Consider the following 18426-nt stretch of genomic DNA (forward strand, 5'->3'; position numbering starts at 1 on the left):
AGGTGTCAACTTATACCAGTATGTACTGGTATCCCTCTTTGTGTGGTAACTCCGCAAACTCTATTTGCCAGTAATCACCAGGAAGATCTCCTGCTTTTGACACTCATGACTCTTTTCCTTGTATCAGGGTTGTTTTTACACCAGATTTCACATTTACTCACTTCTGATTGTACAGCGTCAGTCATTCCCTTTCCTATTACCACCTTTTTCAGATGTTTCAAAAGATGTTCAATCCCAAAATGTGTGCTTTCATGTTGTCTCTGAGCTACCTCCCAAAGGATCAGGGGTGAGGCTACCACCGGGTTTGCGCAAACTCTTACCATCAACTTTTTAAACTGCAAGTACTGGCGTGTTGTATTTGAACTCACATTGCACTAATAAACCATGGGTGAGGAATTTTTCTGTTACAGATGCCAATCCCTTATGACTTGCTAATTTTAAAAGGGTAATTTTTTTGTCTTACCAGTGTGGCTCCTGGTTTGAGCATAATACTGACTAGTTCTGTTTGTTTGGATATTCCTGGGATGTCACTGGCCCACACTATTGGGTTCACAGCATTTTCAACTTCAATGAGGATTTCACCACATTTGTCCTGTATAAAAAGTGCAGTGACTTTGACAAATTTAGATTTAGGAATTACAATTTGTACACCCTTTTTCTCTTTTTACATTTAATTTCTTCTTCCAATTTTTCTAGCAAATGTCTCCTGAACAATGGTTTGTGGGAGTTATACATTGTATTGCTTTGAAAAGACAAGTGTCCGCTAAGGAAGGCAGGAGCCTTCCTTGAAATCGAAAATGGAAACCCCCTCCCTCTGAATTATTACAATTTTTGAAATTAAGAGGCTCTCAGGCAAAAATATGGGAATAGGAATAACAGTTCTTTACTAGGAAAATTAAAAATACAACGGCAATAGCACAAACAAAAAAAAAACCCTGACAGAGTCAGAATACAACCTTACACCCTGTGGGTCATGGTGTTGGTAGCAGTCTGAATGGTGGCTGCAGTCCTCCTGGCAGGACAGGTGTGGTTCTGTTGAAGCAGTGTGCAGTGGTCAGCGGCCTTAAAATAATGTCCGTCCGGCTAGCAGGGCGGCCAGCGGGCAGCTGCAGCAGTGGGGAGTCAACCCCGGTGGCAGAGCCCCAGGGTTGCTCCTACGGACGCCCCTTGGCGGCAGTGGCTTTGGGCTGCATCCGTGTGGACGAGATCACGTTGAGAGTCCAATACCAAGCTGCAAGGAATGATGAGACGAGAGATGGACACTCTCTGGGGACGGTCAGGTTTATTGCCTAGGGAGGCCAGCCAGGGAGTGACAATCTGGCTTGCACCTAACATAAGTCCAACAGGGAGTGACCACGAACAACGAGTGCAACAGAGTTATAAAGGGGGGAGGAATCCAGGGGAGGGGTTCAACCAGAACCAATCCAGGGCATAGAGGGAGTAAACTTATGATAATAGACAGTAAAGGGAGACCAATTGATACATAACAAAGGAGGGGCCCCGGTCCCACAGCCAATCATAACTCCCAAAGTGAGGAACCTTCTAGAAAATTAGGTGGAGTAGGGAGTGACTGGCAGGGCCCAGGGTGGGAGGAGTATGCTCTATGTAAGGAAACAAGGGGAGGGGAACTGGGAGTTACCCAGGGGATTGACATAACTCAAGGCGGGAGTAACCAAGGCAACAGAATGACTGGCAACACAGTGGCGGGAAAAACAGTTGAGGGCAGAACCATTATACAAAATGGGGGAGCAATTAAACAAACTAACCTAACACACTACAACAGCAGTGATCCTGTAGAAGGGTGTAGTTTTCTTCTGAAGGTCCAGTGGTGATCTAGATGGGCTTGGTCTACCTCTGGGAATCCAGTGGAGAAGAAAGGTGCTCCTCTGGGAATCCAGTGGGGAAAGGCTGTTCTAGTGTTCCAAAACTCACATCATATCCAGGTAGGAATGCTTGGCTCCTCCCCCTGAGCAGAGCATCCCACAATGGGTGATGTAATTTTATCAGTCACGCAGTGACACTCAATGGCCCATTAACAGAAGATATCTGCCCAGAGGGAGGATTGGTTGTGGAAGAGATAAACTGCCCAATTAACAGAAGATAACTGCCTCACGCCTAACAGATGGGAAATAGAACACACACACATATCTTACAACCCAGGACAGGCATATAAAGGAATTGATGAATTACCCAGTGCTTCCCCAATGTGAATTTTAAAGGTTGGAGGAAAGACTGTGTTTTGCTTACTTCTGTCACCCCAAGAACATGTACACTATCCTGACTCAGTTTCCCTTTTAAAAGTATTTAACACAGAATATGCTGCTCTGGTATCTACAATAAATTTGGTATCATCTTTCCCCAGCTTAGATATAATTGAAGGCTCTTCTAGGGGAGAAGCCTTTGGTCCCCATCACTCTGAGCATGAGTCTTCTCTCACTGTGAGTTGGGGAACTGGGGGTTTTGGTTTCAACACTGGACAGTCATTTTTCCCATGTCCCTTTTTCTTACAGTAGTCATACTGATCTCTGTCCATAAGGGAAGATGTTTTCTTGGATGACTTCTCCTGAATCTCCCTCTTAGTAGTTTGGTCACTTGGGCCCCTGTGCCGATATACTTTCCAGGCCACTTCTAGTGTTTTATCTATGTCCTGAACCCCATCTTGCTTTTGCAGCTTTCTTCTTATATCATTTGTAGCTTGAACCATAAGCAAGAGAACTAGATGGGCTTTCTCATCAGCTAGATCAGGATATAGGTGTGTATATTTGATGGTAGTTTCTCTTAAACTATTTAAAAATCAGTGGGAGGTTCATCATAGTTTTGCTTTACTTTGTAAATCTTTGACCAATTAAGAGCTTTAGGGACACCATATTTTAACCCATATACCATGAGATTTTGATATTGCTTTAATTTTGCCATCTGTTCTGGCACATTTGGGTCACACTTAGGGTCATCTGATGGAAAAAACTCAGCAACTGTGCCCTGGGTCAATCCGCTTGCTATCTGTGCCTCTACAGAAGTTCTAATAGCTTTATTAACCATCTGTCTCTCAGTGGGATCAAGCAATGTTTCCATCATGGTTTTCAAATCAGTCCAGTCAGGGGTTTGTGTGTTAATTGGTCTTTCTACTAAATTTGCTACTTTATCTGGATTTTCTTTATATTTTCCCAAAGTGGTCTTCCACTGCTCTAACTCTACAAGAAAGTACAGAACTTTTATATATATTGGCCTCTGATTGCCAACTGCTTGCCATAGTAATGCTTGTAGAACCGGTTTTTCCCTTTTTGACTGGGGAAAACGCCAATCACTTGTTTTTAAAATTTTTAAAAGTTTAATAGTAATGAAATGGTTAAAAAAATAGTAACACAATTAGAGTAATAACAATTTGGACAAATTGAATTAGGACAATATGAGATAATAAAAGCAAGGAGTTATGGACGTCTGGGTATCTCTTTCTGGGCATCACGAGCCTGAAAAAGGACCCCCGCTAACAAAGGATTAACCCTTAAGAACAATAGCCTGTTGCATATTCATACACTTCATACATGATGCATAAATTCCATTCAAATACAGGATTTTGTCTGGTCATTGTCAGCTTCTTCCTTCTAATCCTAACAGCGCCTTTGAGGCAGGAAGAAGTTGGTTTCTTCTGATAAGAAGTCAATAAATTCTTTTCTCTGAAAGATTTAGGTGTCCTGTGGTTGCTATCTGGTGCTAGTGCCTCATTCCTTTCTTAAAAAAAAACCCACTAACATAGTTCTTATTTTGACTACAAAAGTTACCTTTTAATTACAAGACTACATCTATTATTAAAATGTTAATACAGCACTACTAATCAATACATCAAAATACATATGGTAAATATCTGCATAGAGCCATATAATATGCACTTTCCACATTGACCTAGTACGTTTGGCTATTAGACTACATTTCCTTATGGCTCTTCTTGCTATCTTTCCCTTCTTTCACTTGTTCAGAGCAGCTCTTGTCTCATCTTCCTCATCGGAAGAGCTACTTGAGTGAGAGCTGTCCAATCCTGTTGAATCTGCTGTGTTAGATCTCCCTCGACTAATCCCAGTACTAGGAATCGCCACCCAGGATTTGCTCTGGTGTAGGGGCTGGAGGCGATGTCCCTGGCCCTGCTCACTTCAATTACATCATCTCCTGAGCCAGCCCCCCCCCCCCCTCCATCCTGGTGCGCGATGTTGCTACGGAAACTCAAGGCCCTGAGAGTGGGACGGGCGTCACTCCCTCTGTGGGAGGTCCCCTCTCCACCCTCTTGGTAGACGGCTCTGCCCTCTGGCTCCACCTTTAGGGGTGGTGCTGTTGGCTGCACACGTTGGCAGTCACCTCCCCTTTCCCCTGCCCACCTAGGAGCAAGCGGGGTAGGGTGAGAGAGCAGAGACTGGGGGTATGTCTCCCAAGGCTGTGGCCGTTGTGATGGCAGTGGTGGAGGAGCTGGAGCCAGGACGGGGCTGCGGCGGCTGAGGCTGCAGAGGACAGGGTCCAACCGGGAGCCAACTGGAACGCCTCTGCCATCCTCAGATGCCAGGACCAGCTCCCTTCTTGTTTTATTGGCAGGCGCCCTGCTTGACACCTTGGGCAGTCAAAAGTCTTCCCGAGGCTACACCCAAGATGGACAATGGTCGCAAGTTTTTCAGACAGATATAAGCCTGGTCTATTTGCATATCAGGCATTAATTTTCCAATTATGGCTTCAGATAATGAAGTCATATTCCCTCAGTTTGATCTCCCCAGTTCAATTTTGTTTATACTTTTTGAGGCCTGAGGCTGTGGCATGTCCTTGGATCACAGGCCAGGAGGGATTGTTTTGTCTAACTAAAATGTGAAGATGGTTTACTACACTTTATATGGAGTTTAGAACCATGCACTAGTGCAGTATACAATTTGAAAAATAGAAAAGCTAAACACTTAAGGCATCAGCTGTACTGAAATTAGTTAAGAAATCTTTGGTTTTGTGACTTTCTTATTTTAATTTCTGTAACTCTTATTTTAGCTGCTTTTAGTTTTAATCAGTGGTTAACTTTGGTCTACTAAATAAGAGAGATGATATGGGGAAATTAGGGAGTAACTTAGGTGTGGTAGACAGGGACAGGCGGTCGAAAGATCTCGCGATATAATAGAAAGGCAGGACCCCCTGTTCCCCTAAGATAAGAAATTACCCTAGGAATGTAGCCTCCCTAAACGGTAGTGCCAGTAACTTTCCATTCCACACCCAGTAACTTTCCACCCCCTACTAACCATAGATAGTAAAGGCAGACCCCCTCTGACGTAGAGAACCCCCTAGACTATAAAACCCCATGAGAAGAGATAATAAATGCCTTTTGACGGTCCACCACATTGGTGTCTGCGTGCTCACTGGCCCAAGTGACCCTGGAGAGTTTTGGGTCGCCGTGCTGTTCCTCAGAATCAGGTCGCCTTGCCTTGTATCAGAAGGCAACAACTGGTGCCGAAAACCCGTGAGCCAATCAGCGCCCGGGGAACAGGGATTCGCCTGGACAGAGGACGGCGGCTGCACAGCTGGCCTAGTGCAGCAGGAGGGACACCTCCGGACCAGCGTGGACCATGGAATCCACAGTGAGGGTCGTAAGTCAGACTCATGAGCAATGGGGAATTAAATGTGAGCTCAGGAATTTTAATCTTGCTATTGCAAGGCTCATATAGCTGGGGACGATCGAATGTCCGATAAATATATTATATTCGGAAGTGTGAGAGAAATGCACTGCCGCCCTAGCAGAGGACACTAAGTCCTCAGGCAGTGGTAAAAGCCTCAAAGCATGGGGGAAAGTAGAAGAGGCCCTATGCAAGGCGTTAGAAGAACAGGAGACGTGGAAAGCCGCGTGTACATGTTTATTAGCTACACCAAAGCTGGGGGTGAGGGCCGTGATGCACACCACCTCTGGGAGCGATCTGATTGAAGGTGGGAATACGCAGGGGCTGGGTGCATTCCACCCCTCCCCGAGCCCGAGCCCAGACCTCCCCAAAGCCCCCAGGAGACCCCCTGGAGCCCACAGGGGACCCCCCAGAACACCCAGGGGAGCCCCTGACCCTCCCGCGGAGCCCGCCAGGTCCTGGCCCCCCCACGGAACCTTCCGGGGAATCCGCGGTTTCTCTACCCTACCCTTCCCTGCCGGTCGTCGATCCGGCGCAGGAGGCAGAGCAGCGCGCGCAGTCCTTTTGGGGGGATCTTGCGGAGGAGGCCCGAGATGCCGAGAAAACGGCTAGCGCGGACACATGGGCGGCGGCCCCCGGCCACTGCACATGGCAAAACATGGCGCTGGCTACCCAGGGGCGGGGCGGGACGGGGCGTGCCAGTCCGCGGCAGGATAACCCCGGAGGGGCGAGTAGTCGCAGATGCGCATGCGTGGGAAACCAGCGCAGAGCCCAGGCGGCGGGAGCGACACCACCCCCGAAGGGAGGAGCGGGGTCGAAGCGGCAGAAAACGGCATGGAGCGCCGGAAATGTGCCGGCAGTCAACTTCCGGCTCAGAGTCAAGTAACAGCTGCTCAGACAGCTCGGAAGAGCCGACCGAGTCCGGCTGGGACTCGGAAGCCGAGAGAGCAGAATTAATGCGGTTTCAAGGGAAACCGAATAAAGCTTTAAGCAATATTGGGAAACAATCGCAACACAAACTCACCAATTGGGGAAAGATAAAAGTGGCTTGTGCAGACTGGGCAGCCACGATACACGCTTTCCCGGTGAGGGTCACCGGAGCGCAGGGAAACCAACAAAGGGCAAATGCCCCACTTAACCCAAAAGAAGTGCGAGCGATTGTCAAAGCGATTTCAGAAAAAGGAATCAGCTCAGCTGTAGTATCCACTCTTGTGGACGGCCTTTCTAGCAATAATGATCTGCTCACTTTTGATATTACCCCGCATGCTTTTTGATAGGGCGGGGCGGATTTTATTTAAGCAGGAGTGGCAGGACGACAGCGTTAGCCCAGGCTTTTGGGGAAGGGCAGCAACCCAGCGAGCTGTCCCCAGCCGGCACAGCTTTCCCTGGCAGCACCCCCACTCCAAGCACGCCCGAGAGGGATCTGTAGGAGCTGCGGGAAGGCACCTCGCTAGGGACTGTAGATCCAGGCCTCAGGGAAACGGGAGAGGGAGGGGGCAGCAGGGCCGTATCCAGCCTCCTCCCACCTGGAACATGCAGCTGCCCAGCAACAGCAACCCCCAGCGGGGCAGGGGACCCTCATACCCCATGCCCCCACAGGGAGCAGTCAGTTTCGCACCCCTGCCAGCAGTACATGCGCACCCCCCACCGTGACCATCATTCAATACATGGACTACATCCTAGTCGAAGCAACATTGGAAAGCCACGTAGATGACCTGGCGTCCACAATCACGGAAACCCTCCAGGCCAACGGCTTCGAGATCGCGAGCGCAAAGATCAAGAGAGGACCCTGCGTGACCTTCCTGGGAGTGGGAATCACCAGCTCCTACGTGATACCTCCCAAGGTGAAGGTCAGTCGAGACATCAAGACGCTCCACGATGTGCAACGCCTGCTGGGATTGCTGCAGTGGCTTCGCAACATCGTTCTAATTCCTCCCGAGGCCATGGACCCTCTATATGACCTCCTGAAAGAAAAGCACCCCTGGGAACCCAAGGAGCTGACGCCTCAAGCCACGAGCTCCCTCGACTTCTTCGAAAGCCAGATGTCCACGGGCACACTTGCCAGGTGAAACCCAGCCGTGCCGCTGGACCTGTACGTCCACTTTACACCGAAGGGGGGAGTGGGAGCACTGGCTCAAGGACCCTCCGAAAAGGCCTGACCGATCCAATGGGTGGTCCTCGGAAGACCCGCCCGTGCATTTTCCCCGAGAATCGAATGCATCGCTAACCTCATCATTAAAGGCAGGAAACTGGCCTTGAAACACCTAGGAACCGAGCCGACAAGCATCCACCTTCCGTTTCGCAAGCAACCGACCACGGAGTCAACCACAGTATTGGAGCACCTAGCCCTTGCTCTCACCGACTTCAGAGGAGAAATCTCCTATTCTGCCAGACCACCCTGGACTCAGCTGCTGGCCGTAGTCAGCATGGACATGCCGCCAAAGGTCATGGACCGACCGCAGCTAGGACCAACGGTCTTCACAGACGCTTCCTCCACGACTTCAACTGCAGCAGCAGTGTGGCAGGCAGGAGAACAATCGCATTGCATCAAAGCATGTGACCCCACACTGTCAGTGCAACAACTGGAGGCAGCAGCAGTGGTGTTGGCATGCGGACTCTTCCAAGATGAACACCTCAACATAGTAACGGACTCTATATTCATGGCAAGGCTTTGCGTAGCCATGGCAGGGCCAGGAGTGTCAACATCAGCAGCAGCCCTAATGCTGGAAGAAGCACTCTCGTCGCGACAGGGCACCGTGTCAGTCATTCACATCAACAGCCATGACCCAGTCAAGGGCTACTTCCAGATTGGCAATGACAAAGCAGACGCCGCAGCAAAATGTGTACAGACATTGCAGGAAGCTCGTCAACTGCATGAGTAGCTCCACATCAGAGCCAAAGCACTGGCGAAGAAATGCGGAATCTCGACAGCGGACGCGAAACATGTGGCGGCCACCTGCCCTCATTGCCAGAAGTCACCCCTGTGGACCAGTGGGGTCAACCCGAGAGGTCTCAAGCCTTCAGAGATCTGGCAGTCGGACTTCACCTGGTGTCAACTGCTGAAGCCCCGAGCATGGCTTGCAGTGACAGTAGACACTTATAGCGGAACGATCAAAGCCACACAGCACCACAAAACTAACTCCAAGGCCACAATCCAGCACTGGCTGACAGCCATGCCTTGGCTTGGTATCCCAGGCAGATCAAAACAGACAACGGTCCCAATTTCACCTCAAAACCAGTGCAAGAATTCACCTCAAAATGGGGCATCACATCAGTGCAAGGTATCCCGTATAACAGTACCGGGCAGGCCATAGTTGAGAGAGCAAATCAGACTCTGAAAACCAAAGTAGAAGTGTTGGTGAAAGCAAAGGGCTTTGCCAATGCCATTCCCCCGGGAGATCAGGCGAGTATGTTGGCAACCGCTTTGCTAGCACTGAATCAGTTCCCTAGGGGAGATGAAACAAACAGTCCCGTTCAAAAGCACTGGGCCAACCGAACGCTAGAGGAGGGCCCACAGGTGGTAATCAGAAACGAGCTGGGCGAATGGGAACGGGGCTGGAGGCTGATGCTCATGGGGCGTTGGTACGTAGCTGTCAAAAAGGACGGCAAAATCAGGTGGTGTCCACTTAAGTCAATCAAGCCCGACCTTTATAACAAGCAGAATGAGACTGACGAGAATTGCGAGTTTCTGCTTACAGGACATGCTCGTGGGACATCCTCGTGGCGCATACATTCCCATTCCAGAGCAAAGAGACCACCAAGCCGCCAGGCAGCGCCCAAGAGACCCGCACAGGTGAGACCCAAGCATCAAGGGTGTTTCTGTGTGATTTTGCTGTTGGGGCTTGTCACCAGAGGGCAAGCCAGCCCAGACCACTACCCCCATCGGCCATTCAGGTGGGTCATGCGACACCTTAGTAGTGACAAGGGGCTCAAAGAAATCACCACACTGAATGCCCCATCCTTCGTGTTCTGCATCACAGACGTGTTTCCAGGACAACCAAAGGTAGACCCCTATTCCACACATGCCACACACATGTACCTATCCTACTGGTGCCCAGCCTCAAACCCAGGAAAAAGCTACTGCAATCACCTAGGGTGGGGATATTGTGGGCACTGGGGCTGCAAAACCATTGTTACAGATGCCAGACCATCAGGGCCTGAGTGGGAGCCACAAGAGCCCGACAAATTCTTACAGTTCACCTGGGCACCCAGTGGCTGCAAAACACCCGTCTTCCTCCAGGGAAGTTTCTATCGAAACCATCATAAAATCCCTAAATTTCGGAAATGCACTGACTACAACATGACAGTCTTGCAGCCAGACAGCCCTAGTTGGGCCATAGGCAAAACGTGGACAGTAGTCCTTCAAGGGTCGAAAGAGAGGGTGAATTTTCAAATAATCAGGCTCCAACCGTCGGCACCCCGAGCGGTCGGACCCAACAAAGTGATTAAAAGCGTGCCGAAAAGGAGAAACGCAACCTACCCCAAAACCCTACCCACAAGGGTCAGCAATGTCCCGACAGGCCATGCAGAAGCCTTTAAGATAGGCCGCTCAGCTGCGTTGGATTCAGACCCAATCCTTCGCATGCTCGAAGCTACCTTTGTATCCCTGAACGAATCCAACCCTAACCTACCGAATACTGCTGGCCTTTTTGCGATGTCAAACCCCCTTTTTACGAAGGAGTCGCCTTAAACACTCCCTTCAGTTACTCCACAGCCGATGCCCCTCACCAGTGCAGATGGGATAACCCTCACAAAGGAATCACCCTGAGTCAAGTCACAGGCCAGGGCAGATGCTTTGGCAATGCAACCCTAGCTAGGCGGAGAGGCAACGTCTGCACCAAAGTTGTCAAGCCCGACAGGAAAAACAATAAGTGGGTAGTCCCATCCGCACCTGGGATGTGGGTTTGCCAGCGATCTGGAGTGAGTCCCTGTGTGTTCCTTGCCAAATTCGATGGCTCTAACGACTTTTGTATCCAAGTTCTGATTGTTCCTAGGGTCCTGTACCATTCAGACGAAGAAGTGTATCACCTTTTTGAGGAACCCAGCCAGCTCCACAAAAGAGAAATAATAACAGGTGTAACTATCGCAATGCTGCTTGGCCTAGGAGCAGCAGGAACGGCAACGGGTGTCTCAGCCTTTGCAACCCAGCACCAAGGATTGTCCCAGCTGCAAACGACCATCGATGAGGACCTGCAAAGGATCGAGAAATCTATCTCCTTTCTAGAGAAGTCAGTCTCCTCACTCTCGGAAGTGGTCTTGCAGACCAGGCGAGGTCTGGACCTCCTGTTCATGCAGCAAGGAGGCCTGTGTGCTGCCTTCAAAGTGGAGTGCTGCTTCTATGTGGATCACACAGGAGTCGTTAGAGACTCCATGGTAGAACTCCGAAACAGACTAGCTCAGAGGCAGAAAGACAGGGAAGCCCAACAGGGTTGGTTTGAGTCCTGGTTCAATCAATCACCATGGCTAACCACTCTGATTTCTACCCTAATAGGACTGCTGGCATTGCTGCTTCTAGCAGTTACCTTCGGACCATTCCTGCTGAACAAGCTGGTCTCATTCGTTCAGACCCACCTAGAACGGGCCAACATCTTGTTCATAGGCCGGCGACAATTGCTGTGAGTTCAACCAGGGAACACTGCCAGTCACAAGTCCTAAACTTGCCTGGCAAAAACTTCCTCAGGTTTACCAAATGCCTTTCCCTTGTCGAACTACAACCTTATACCTCATTTCAGTGCCTATGTATATGACTACCTCATTCATTTGTGAAAAAGGGGGGGGGAGATGTGGTAGATAGGGACAGGTGATCGGAAGATCTCGTGATTTAACGGAAAGGCAGGACCCCCTGTTCCCCTAAGATAAGAAATTACCCTAGGAATGTAGCCTCCCTAAACTGTAGTGCCAGTAACTTTCCATTCCACACCCAGTAACTTTCCACTCCCTACTAACCATAGATAGTAAAGGCAGACCCCCTCTGATGTAGAGAACCCCCTAGACTATAAAACCCTATGAGAAGAGATAATAAACGCCTTTTGACCATCCACCACATTGGTGTCTGCGTGCTCACTGGCTCGAGCGACCCTGGAGAGTTTTGGGTCGCCGTGCTGTTCCTCAGAACCAGGTTGCCTTGCCTTGTATCAGAAGGCAACACTTAGGCTTAACTCTGATAAATTTACTGCACCTGCACAAAGGGGGTTGATACACTTCATAAGTTTTAGTCTAAGGGGTATTGTTTTAGTTAGAGGAGCCTCGGGTTATTTTGTAAGTAGAGATGGATTTGATGTCTAGGTAAGCAATTAAAGCAACAACATAATAAGTAGTGTGAAAAATGCTTTTGTGATTCATGTCAATTGGCAATGGAATCAGCAAATGCTTGTATCTGCTGTGTCAAAAGCGGACATGTTCCCTGAGATGACTACAAAAAATGCTTTTGAAACTTTCTGACCAAATAGCCAAATAAAGCATCGAACAAAAAAGAAAAATAGAAGTGTAGTAAAGACATGAGGCAGCAAAAACGACTAATGCTTAGAATAAAATAGAGGAAACTGTTGTAAAGCTAAGGGATATTGCAACAAAGCAACTAAATGCGTATGTATAATAAAAAGCTCCATGCACTGGTACCAGAATAAAATTATGTAGCAGACACCGGTGTAAGGCCTCCCTCTAGACGATTACAAGAAGGACAGTAAGCCAATGACCGCCTATTGGAACAAGAATTCCAATATTACCAGGTAGATTGTGCCTGGGCCTGTCTGACCCCTGCTGCTGGTCCAAAGGCGGGAACTGTGGTGTATCACCCCAGAGACACCTTTAGCTTGCTGGAGGTTGCAGCTGGGCAGCTGAACAAGTCCAGGCTTGTTAGGAACTCCGTTTACCTCAGGAGGGAAGGCTTCAGGCAATGGTGAGGAGAAAGGAGACGGATTCTGCCGGAGGGTTAATATCCAGAGGTTTATTCCATGGTCACAGAGGTCTGAACCTTTGTTACAGCTCCAACAGAATACCGAGCACATGGTCTGATTCACCTTTTAAGCTCCTGGACAGGGGGAGGGGACAGGAGTGCCACCAACCAGGTGGGAGGAGGAGGGTTTCAAGGGACAAGGGACACCTAGATAGACCAATGATCCTCAGGCCTGAGGGGCATCCTTTGAAAGTGACGAACAACACGACGGCTTGCTGCAATGTTAAGCCTGATTGACAGAATTCACTCAGCAAGGGGGCGAGGGGGAAGGGAGAGGGGTATAAAACAGGATATTACAACACACTGCAACAACCACCTGCAAAGATGATGAAATTGCTGATCCCAGCTTATTGATATTTGCTGATTCGGACTAATAAAAGCACACTGAAAAATGCTTTGTAGGCTTAAAACCAGTATATATACTCCAGTGAACTTGTAGGTGGTATGCACCATTGGTTGAGCGGTGACTCCCCAGCCAACCAGTGCTTCTTGCATGCTTTTTTTAAAATAAAAGTTATAAAAATCTGTTTGGCTATCGAAATTTTATATCAATGGGACACCATAAGAAGGGAAGGTGCATGTGTGAGACTTTAAAGGACATCCAAAGGACAGCGAGAAAGATGATAATATAATGAAATTCCAAGAAATTTTTATAAGACCCTCACCCAAAGCTACCAGAGAAGGATGCTAGATAGCTGTATTGCTCCACAGAAGAACAGGAAGAAGAAACACAATATTCCTGTGTCCTGGTTTAGGGCAATTTTTGGAGAAAAACCTTTAAAGGGGTTTCTTTTAGAAAAACAAATTTAAGTGGCCCCTCCTTTAACTGGTTCAGGAAAAATATTTCCTTGGAGAAAAGTGGAAAAAACTGTTTATTTAACAGGCAAAGCATTCATCAGCGCAAAAAATGAACAATATTAAACAATAAAACATTTTGCTGCTCTAAAAGAGATGAAAAACTCAGAAAGTCCCCTTTGTGGACTGTAGCTTGGCTCACTCAGACTCTTATCAATCCCTCTGGTGCTGGAAATGCCATGGCCCAGGCCCATCCCGGTGGGCCACAGGTGTGAGCAGCCGGTGCTCTTCTGGATGTTCAGTCCAGAGCAGATTTAAACAGGTCCAAAGAAAAAGAAAACCCACAGTCCAGGGAACTTCTGTGCCTCAGCTAGCTAAAAAGTAACTAAAAGCAAAGGAGAGCTCTGTCCTGCTGTCTGTCCGTCCGCAGACAACACAGTCCAGGAGCAGGATGTGGGGGAGCAAGTGCAGTGTCTGATAACAAACTGTGTGCTTCTTCTCTTCCCCTGTGGGATTCACATTCTCTGAACCTGAGAGAAGCAGTGAGAGAAGCAGAGAAAAGAATGATCAAAGCAATTCTTATCCTATTTGCTGCTCCTGTGTTGTGCCAAAGTAGAATGCAATATGGAGATTGTTTACTCAAAGTGATGGTGTTTTGTTTCCTTGGCCTATCAGGGCCAAGCACATGTCCAGACTGTCGGGCAGCAGACAGTCATATGATTTGTTCAGTTGAGTGCTTGTGCAGTTTCAGTTTAGATGTACTGTAATATTGTGTAATATAATATAGAATAATATAGTATAATAAAGTAATTAATTAGCCTTGTGACATCATGGAGTCAGATGCATCATTCTTCCCAGATGTCGGGCAAAAATTTCACCAATATCCCCCCATTCACTCTCAGAGCAAGTGTTAAAAGGTGCAAAAGTTATTATCCAGCATAAACAGAACTGACAACTGGGGATACAACCATCATATAGCCAACCCAGGAAAAGCTGCCTGAGATGAAACATGGGCCAAACTCAGAAGAGGGGTACTAAAGTTTTATAGTGCATATAAACCTTTGAGTCTTTCTTTCATTGGTCATTCTTGGTGAATAAATAACCATTTGTCACCAATTGCTGGCCAGAATTGTTATTAAGGAATGTTCACCCCACAACTGAGTTGTGGAAACTTAACTCTTTATCTCAGCTCTTTTTTTCAAAGAATAGAAATTCTGACTCTTCTTTCTTTGCAACAAGAGTCATGGTAAAAGAAAAAAAAAGAAAAAAGCAAACTGATATTGCAATTAATTTTGGTACTTGTAGCACCATGGAAAATCAAACCTGGCATCCTAGGTAAAATCAGAAGAGCAAACACTAATCTAAGTGATGGCTTATTTAATTACGTTGGTTTTCTGGAAAAAAAGCAGTAAAAAAGGGGGAGCTCATACTGGTCGAAAAACAAACACATAAACTCCACTTTACTGCATCTACTGTCAGTTAAAAAATGTGATAGCAGCTACTCTAAATTACTAGAAATAGGGTTTGACTGGAAAATTATACAGATAGGCTGAACCCAATTTAACAAGTTACCCCAGGGGGAGAATCACTAAGGGATTACGTGCACCAAAATTGGGCTTTCATTAAGCAAGGAGCTAGAGCAGGCAATGACATGGTCTTCTCCAGCCATAAAATGTGATCATTCTCTGAGAGAAGATGAAAAAGCATTGGTGGAGGTTCAGGAATGCCTGAGGATGTGTACTTGGCTGGAAATGGGCCCTTATCTGCTTAACGCTGTCCTTTTCTGGCATGCTGGGAATGCACTTGAGCCCTCCACATTAAGATTTTCAGTGACCATCTGGTAAAGACAGAGGTCTTCCACTGGGTAGCTTCAGAATTTAGTACTGTAGTGGATCTCCACAAGTCAAGGTTGAGGTCTAATTTACACCATGTCCCCAGCCCTGAGCAGCTAGTGCAGGAAGGGACCCATCTTGAAATGAGGAATGGGCTGGACCTGTCAGCATTAATCACAGGGCTCAAAGGGCTCATTTCTGGGACTCACCTCACCTGAATTTCTCTACCCTGGGCTGGCAGGCACCCTTTTAGTCAGTGGAAAGAGCACCTCAGGGCATGATTGACTTATCTTGGACATCTTCAGGGAGTGAATCATACTTCTAAAGCTCTGTCTTTCCCTTGACTAAAGGTAATTTATGGTAACTGCTCAGGTGACTCTTGCTCCTGAAGTTACAGCATGACAATAATGAACCTCACCACCAGAAAACAGCCAAAGAAGGCTGCGAGTCAGCCTCATGCAAGTGCACCTTCTCTCTTGCTAAGGCAAAAAACCCTCCAGTTCTGCTCCATGTTATCCTCTTTGGTGACAGCAATCACACTCACAGAGGTTTTGATCAAACTGTAATGGAGATATGCTTGGATTTTCCATGGGCAAAGAGGTCTCTTGAGTTAGAAAATCTCAGCTGAGTTCCCTGGTTGATCTTGCTCAAGTGTGAGCATCTAGTGCATCAGGGGCTTTCTGACACAGAGAAAAGGGGCTTGAGGCACCTGTTGACAGTGACTGAATATTGCTGCCAAAGCTGCCAAATAACATTACTGGGAAGGATATATATGGGCCCCAATGTGAGATTATGTAACTCTCTGAGCCATTTATCAGTACACTCACAATTACAAAATGAATGAAGGAATAATAGTTATTGCAGTATCACCATGCAAAACATTTTGGTCCAGAAAAGGTAGCAGGTTATTGTAATTTCTTATTTGGTGGAAATGGGCATTTCTGAAAGGTGATTTGGTTTTCTCAAGAGCTCATGGGCTTCTGGGGGTGGTACAAATTCAGGATGAAAAGCCTACCCCACTATGGTGATCTTCTAGTCTGCTTTCTGCCAAATACAGACAAGGACTTCTGTGTGTTTCCAAGCCAAAGTGAATTAGAGATTTTTTGAGTTCACTTGAGTTAGTAATATGAATTAAACATCTAAATTTTAGCTTGTAGAATTATGCATTGAATATTAACCTTTTACTTAAGAAACCTCTGCCATGGTACAAAGGGCATAGAAAAATGCAAATTTCTGAAGTTTCTTGCATAAAGAACAATACTGGGAGAAGACCAAGGGATGCAAGGAACCCAGATAAAGGGGCTCCTCTGTCTCCAAGCTCATCAAGACTGACAGACGTACTCAGATAAGCACCAAGGGACCAAAAGCACACGCACAACGGAGAAATGTTCAAAAGTTCAATCATGAGGAAGACCACAATCTTTGGCTTCAGAGACCACCAAAGACCCCTGTGCAACCACCACAGCAAACAACGCATGCCCAGAAGGGCGTGTGTTGCGGTGTGTTGCAATGTCCTGTTTTAAACTTCCGGGTCCCTTCCCAGGTGTGCCTATGCCTCTCTCCCTGCCCCCTCGCTCCCTTGCTGAGTGAGTCCTGTCAATCAGGCTTAAGATTCCAGCAAGGCGTCGTGTGGTTAGTCAAATTCAAAAGATGCCCCTATGCCCAGAGGTCATTGGCCTGTCTAAGTGTCATCCTCCCTTGAGACCCTGCCCCTTTCACCTGGTTAGTAGCTCACCTGTCCCCTCCCCTTCCCCTGTCCCGGAGCTTAAAAGGTTAATGAGACCATGCGGCCAGCATTCTGTTAGCAGCAGTTGCCCCGGTTCAGACCTCTGTAACCATGGAATAAACATCTGGCAACCCTCCAGCAGAATCCTCTCCTTTCTTCTCTTCACCATCGCTAGAAGCTCTCTCTCCTGAGGTAAACGGAGTTCCTGACAAGCCTGGACTTGCACCAGTGCCCCGCTGCAATCTCCAGCAGCCAAGGTATCTCTGGGGTAAAACACCACAGAAGCCGCCTTTGGCTCAGCAGCGAGGGTCACACTGACCCAGGCACAATCTAACTGGTTATATTGGGATTCCTATTCCAATAGGCGTGGATCGATTTACCATGCGAAGCGAGGACAGGCGGGGCCAGGGGTTGAATATGCATGGAAAGGTTGAGCAATGTATTGCACATGGAACACCTTTGTGAACAAAGATGTGGCTCAGACCGAAGCTCAGGGCACAAGTTTCCATGAGAGCTATCTCACTTGTGCAGGGCGCTGACATACATACCTACTTCATAACTACATCAGATTGTGGAATCTATTTATTTTGTATATCACTTCAAAATTACTTTGGACCACCTATCCCAGTAACGCCAGGAAGGCAGATGTGCAATGCAACTGAGTAATATGAACCTGTGTTTGCAAAAATTATTTTAAAAATAGGTTTTTACATACATGATTGATCCCAAGCCCCTCCAATTCCACTCAACTGCCTTATTCCTGTGATAAATAGCTACTCACTTTTCATAGTTACGGAAGGTTTAATAAAAATTATCAAAAATGCAACAGAAGACTGAATAGAGAAAAAAGGTTACGGCGCTGGGCGCAAAAGATTTTCCCCACCATGTTCTCTCTCTTACACAATGGAGGTTTCCCCTTTTTAACCCTTTTGCCCCTCCCAAAGTTCTGTCCATCAACCCCTTCTTTGCTCTCCAGTGGTGGAGATCTCTTCCTCAAATCCTGAGTGGAGGTCAGATGTTGTCATAGTGACAAGATGGCCCTCCGAGATGTCCCAGCCCCAGCTGTCACTTGATAACCACGCAAGGGTGTAAAACATAACTATAAATCTATAAAATTTTTCTTAACCTATATACATGATATTTGTCTATAAATTGTGAGAGTCAATCATCACATTACTCATCTATCACATTCCCTAGATAAGAAGTTAATAGTTATATGCATGAATGTAATGATCACTTTATTGACACACTTTCATTTCACTTCTCTTTATAACCATCACAAGAGTAAAGCCCAGAACAATTTTTCAGAGAAAAGCGACTACATTTTAAAAAGTAAAACAAATGCCATTACACAGAGTGCACTTGTTTGAGGTTAGGATTTTTCTTTTCTTTTCTTTTCTTTTCTTTTCTTTTCTTTTCTTTTCTTTTCTTTTCTTTTCTTTTCTTTTCTTTTCTTTTCTTTTCTTTTCTTTTCTTTTCTTTTCTTTT

At 47.1% G+C, this 18426-nt stretch overlaps 1 long non-coding RNA gene across 1 annotated transcript; it reads right to left on the reverse strand.

Annotated features, from left to right (window-relative positions):
* Positions 1–931: 931 nt before the first annotated feature.
* On the reverse strand, positions 932–6269 carry LOC135460422 (uncharacterized). The gene is made up of 3 exons (XR_010443230.1): positions 6139–6269; positions 1767–1966; positions 932–1231 (listed from the first exon to the last, which is right to left on the reverse strand). It is a non-coding gene; the product is annotated as an uncharacterized LOC135460422 (long non-coding RNA).
* Positions 6270–18426: the final 12157 nt, after the last annotated feature.

The sequence above is a fragment of the Zonotrichia leucophrys genome, unplaced genomic scaffold (genome assembly GCF_028769735.1).
Source record: "Zonotrichia leucophrys gambelii isolate GWCS_2022_RI unplaced genomic scaffold, RI_Zleu_2.0 Scaffold_42_433520, whole genome shotgun sequence".
Taxonomy (NCBI): domain Eukaryota; kingdom Metazoa; phylum Chordata; class Aves; order Passeriformes; family Passerellidae; genus Zonotrichia; species Zonotrichia leucophrys.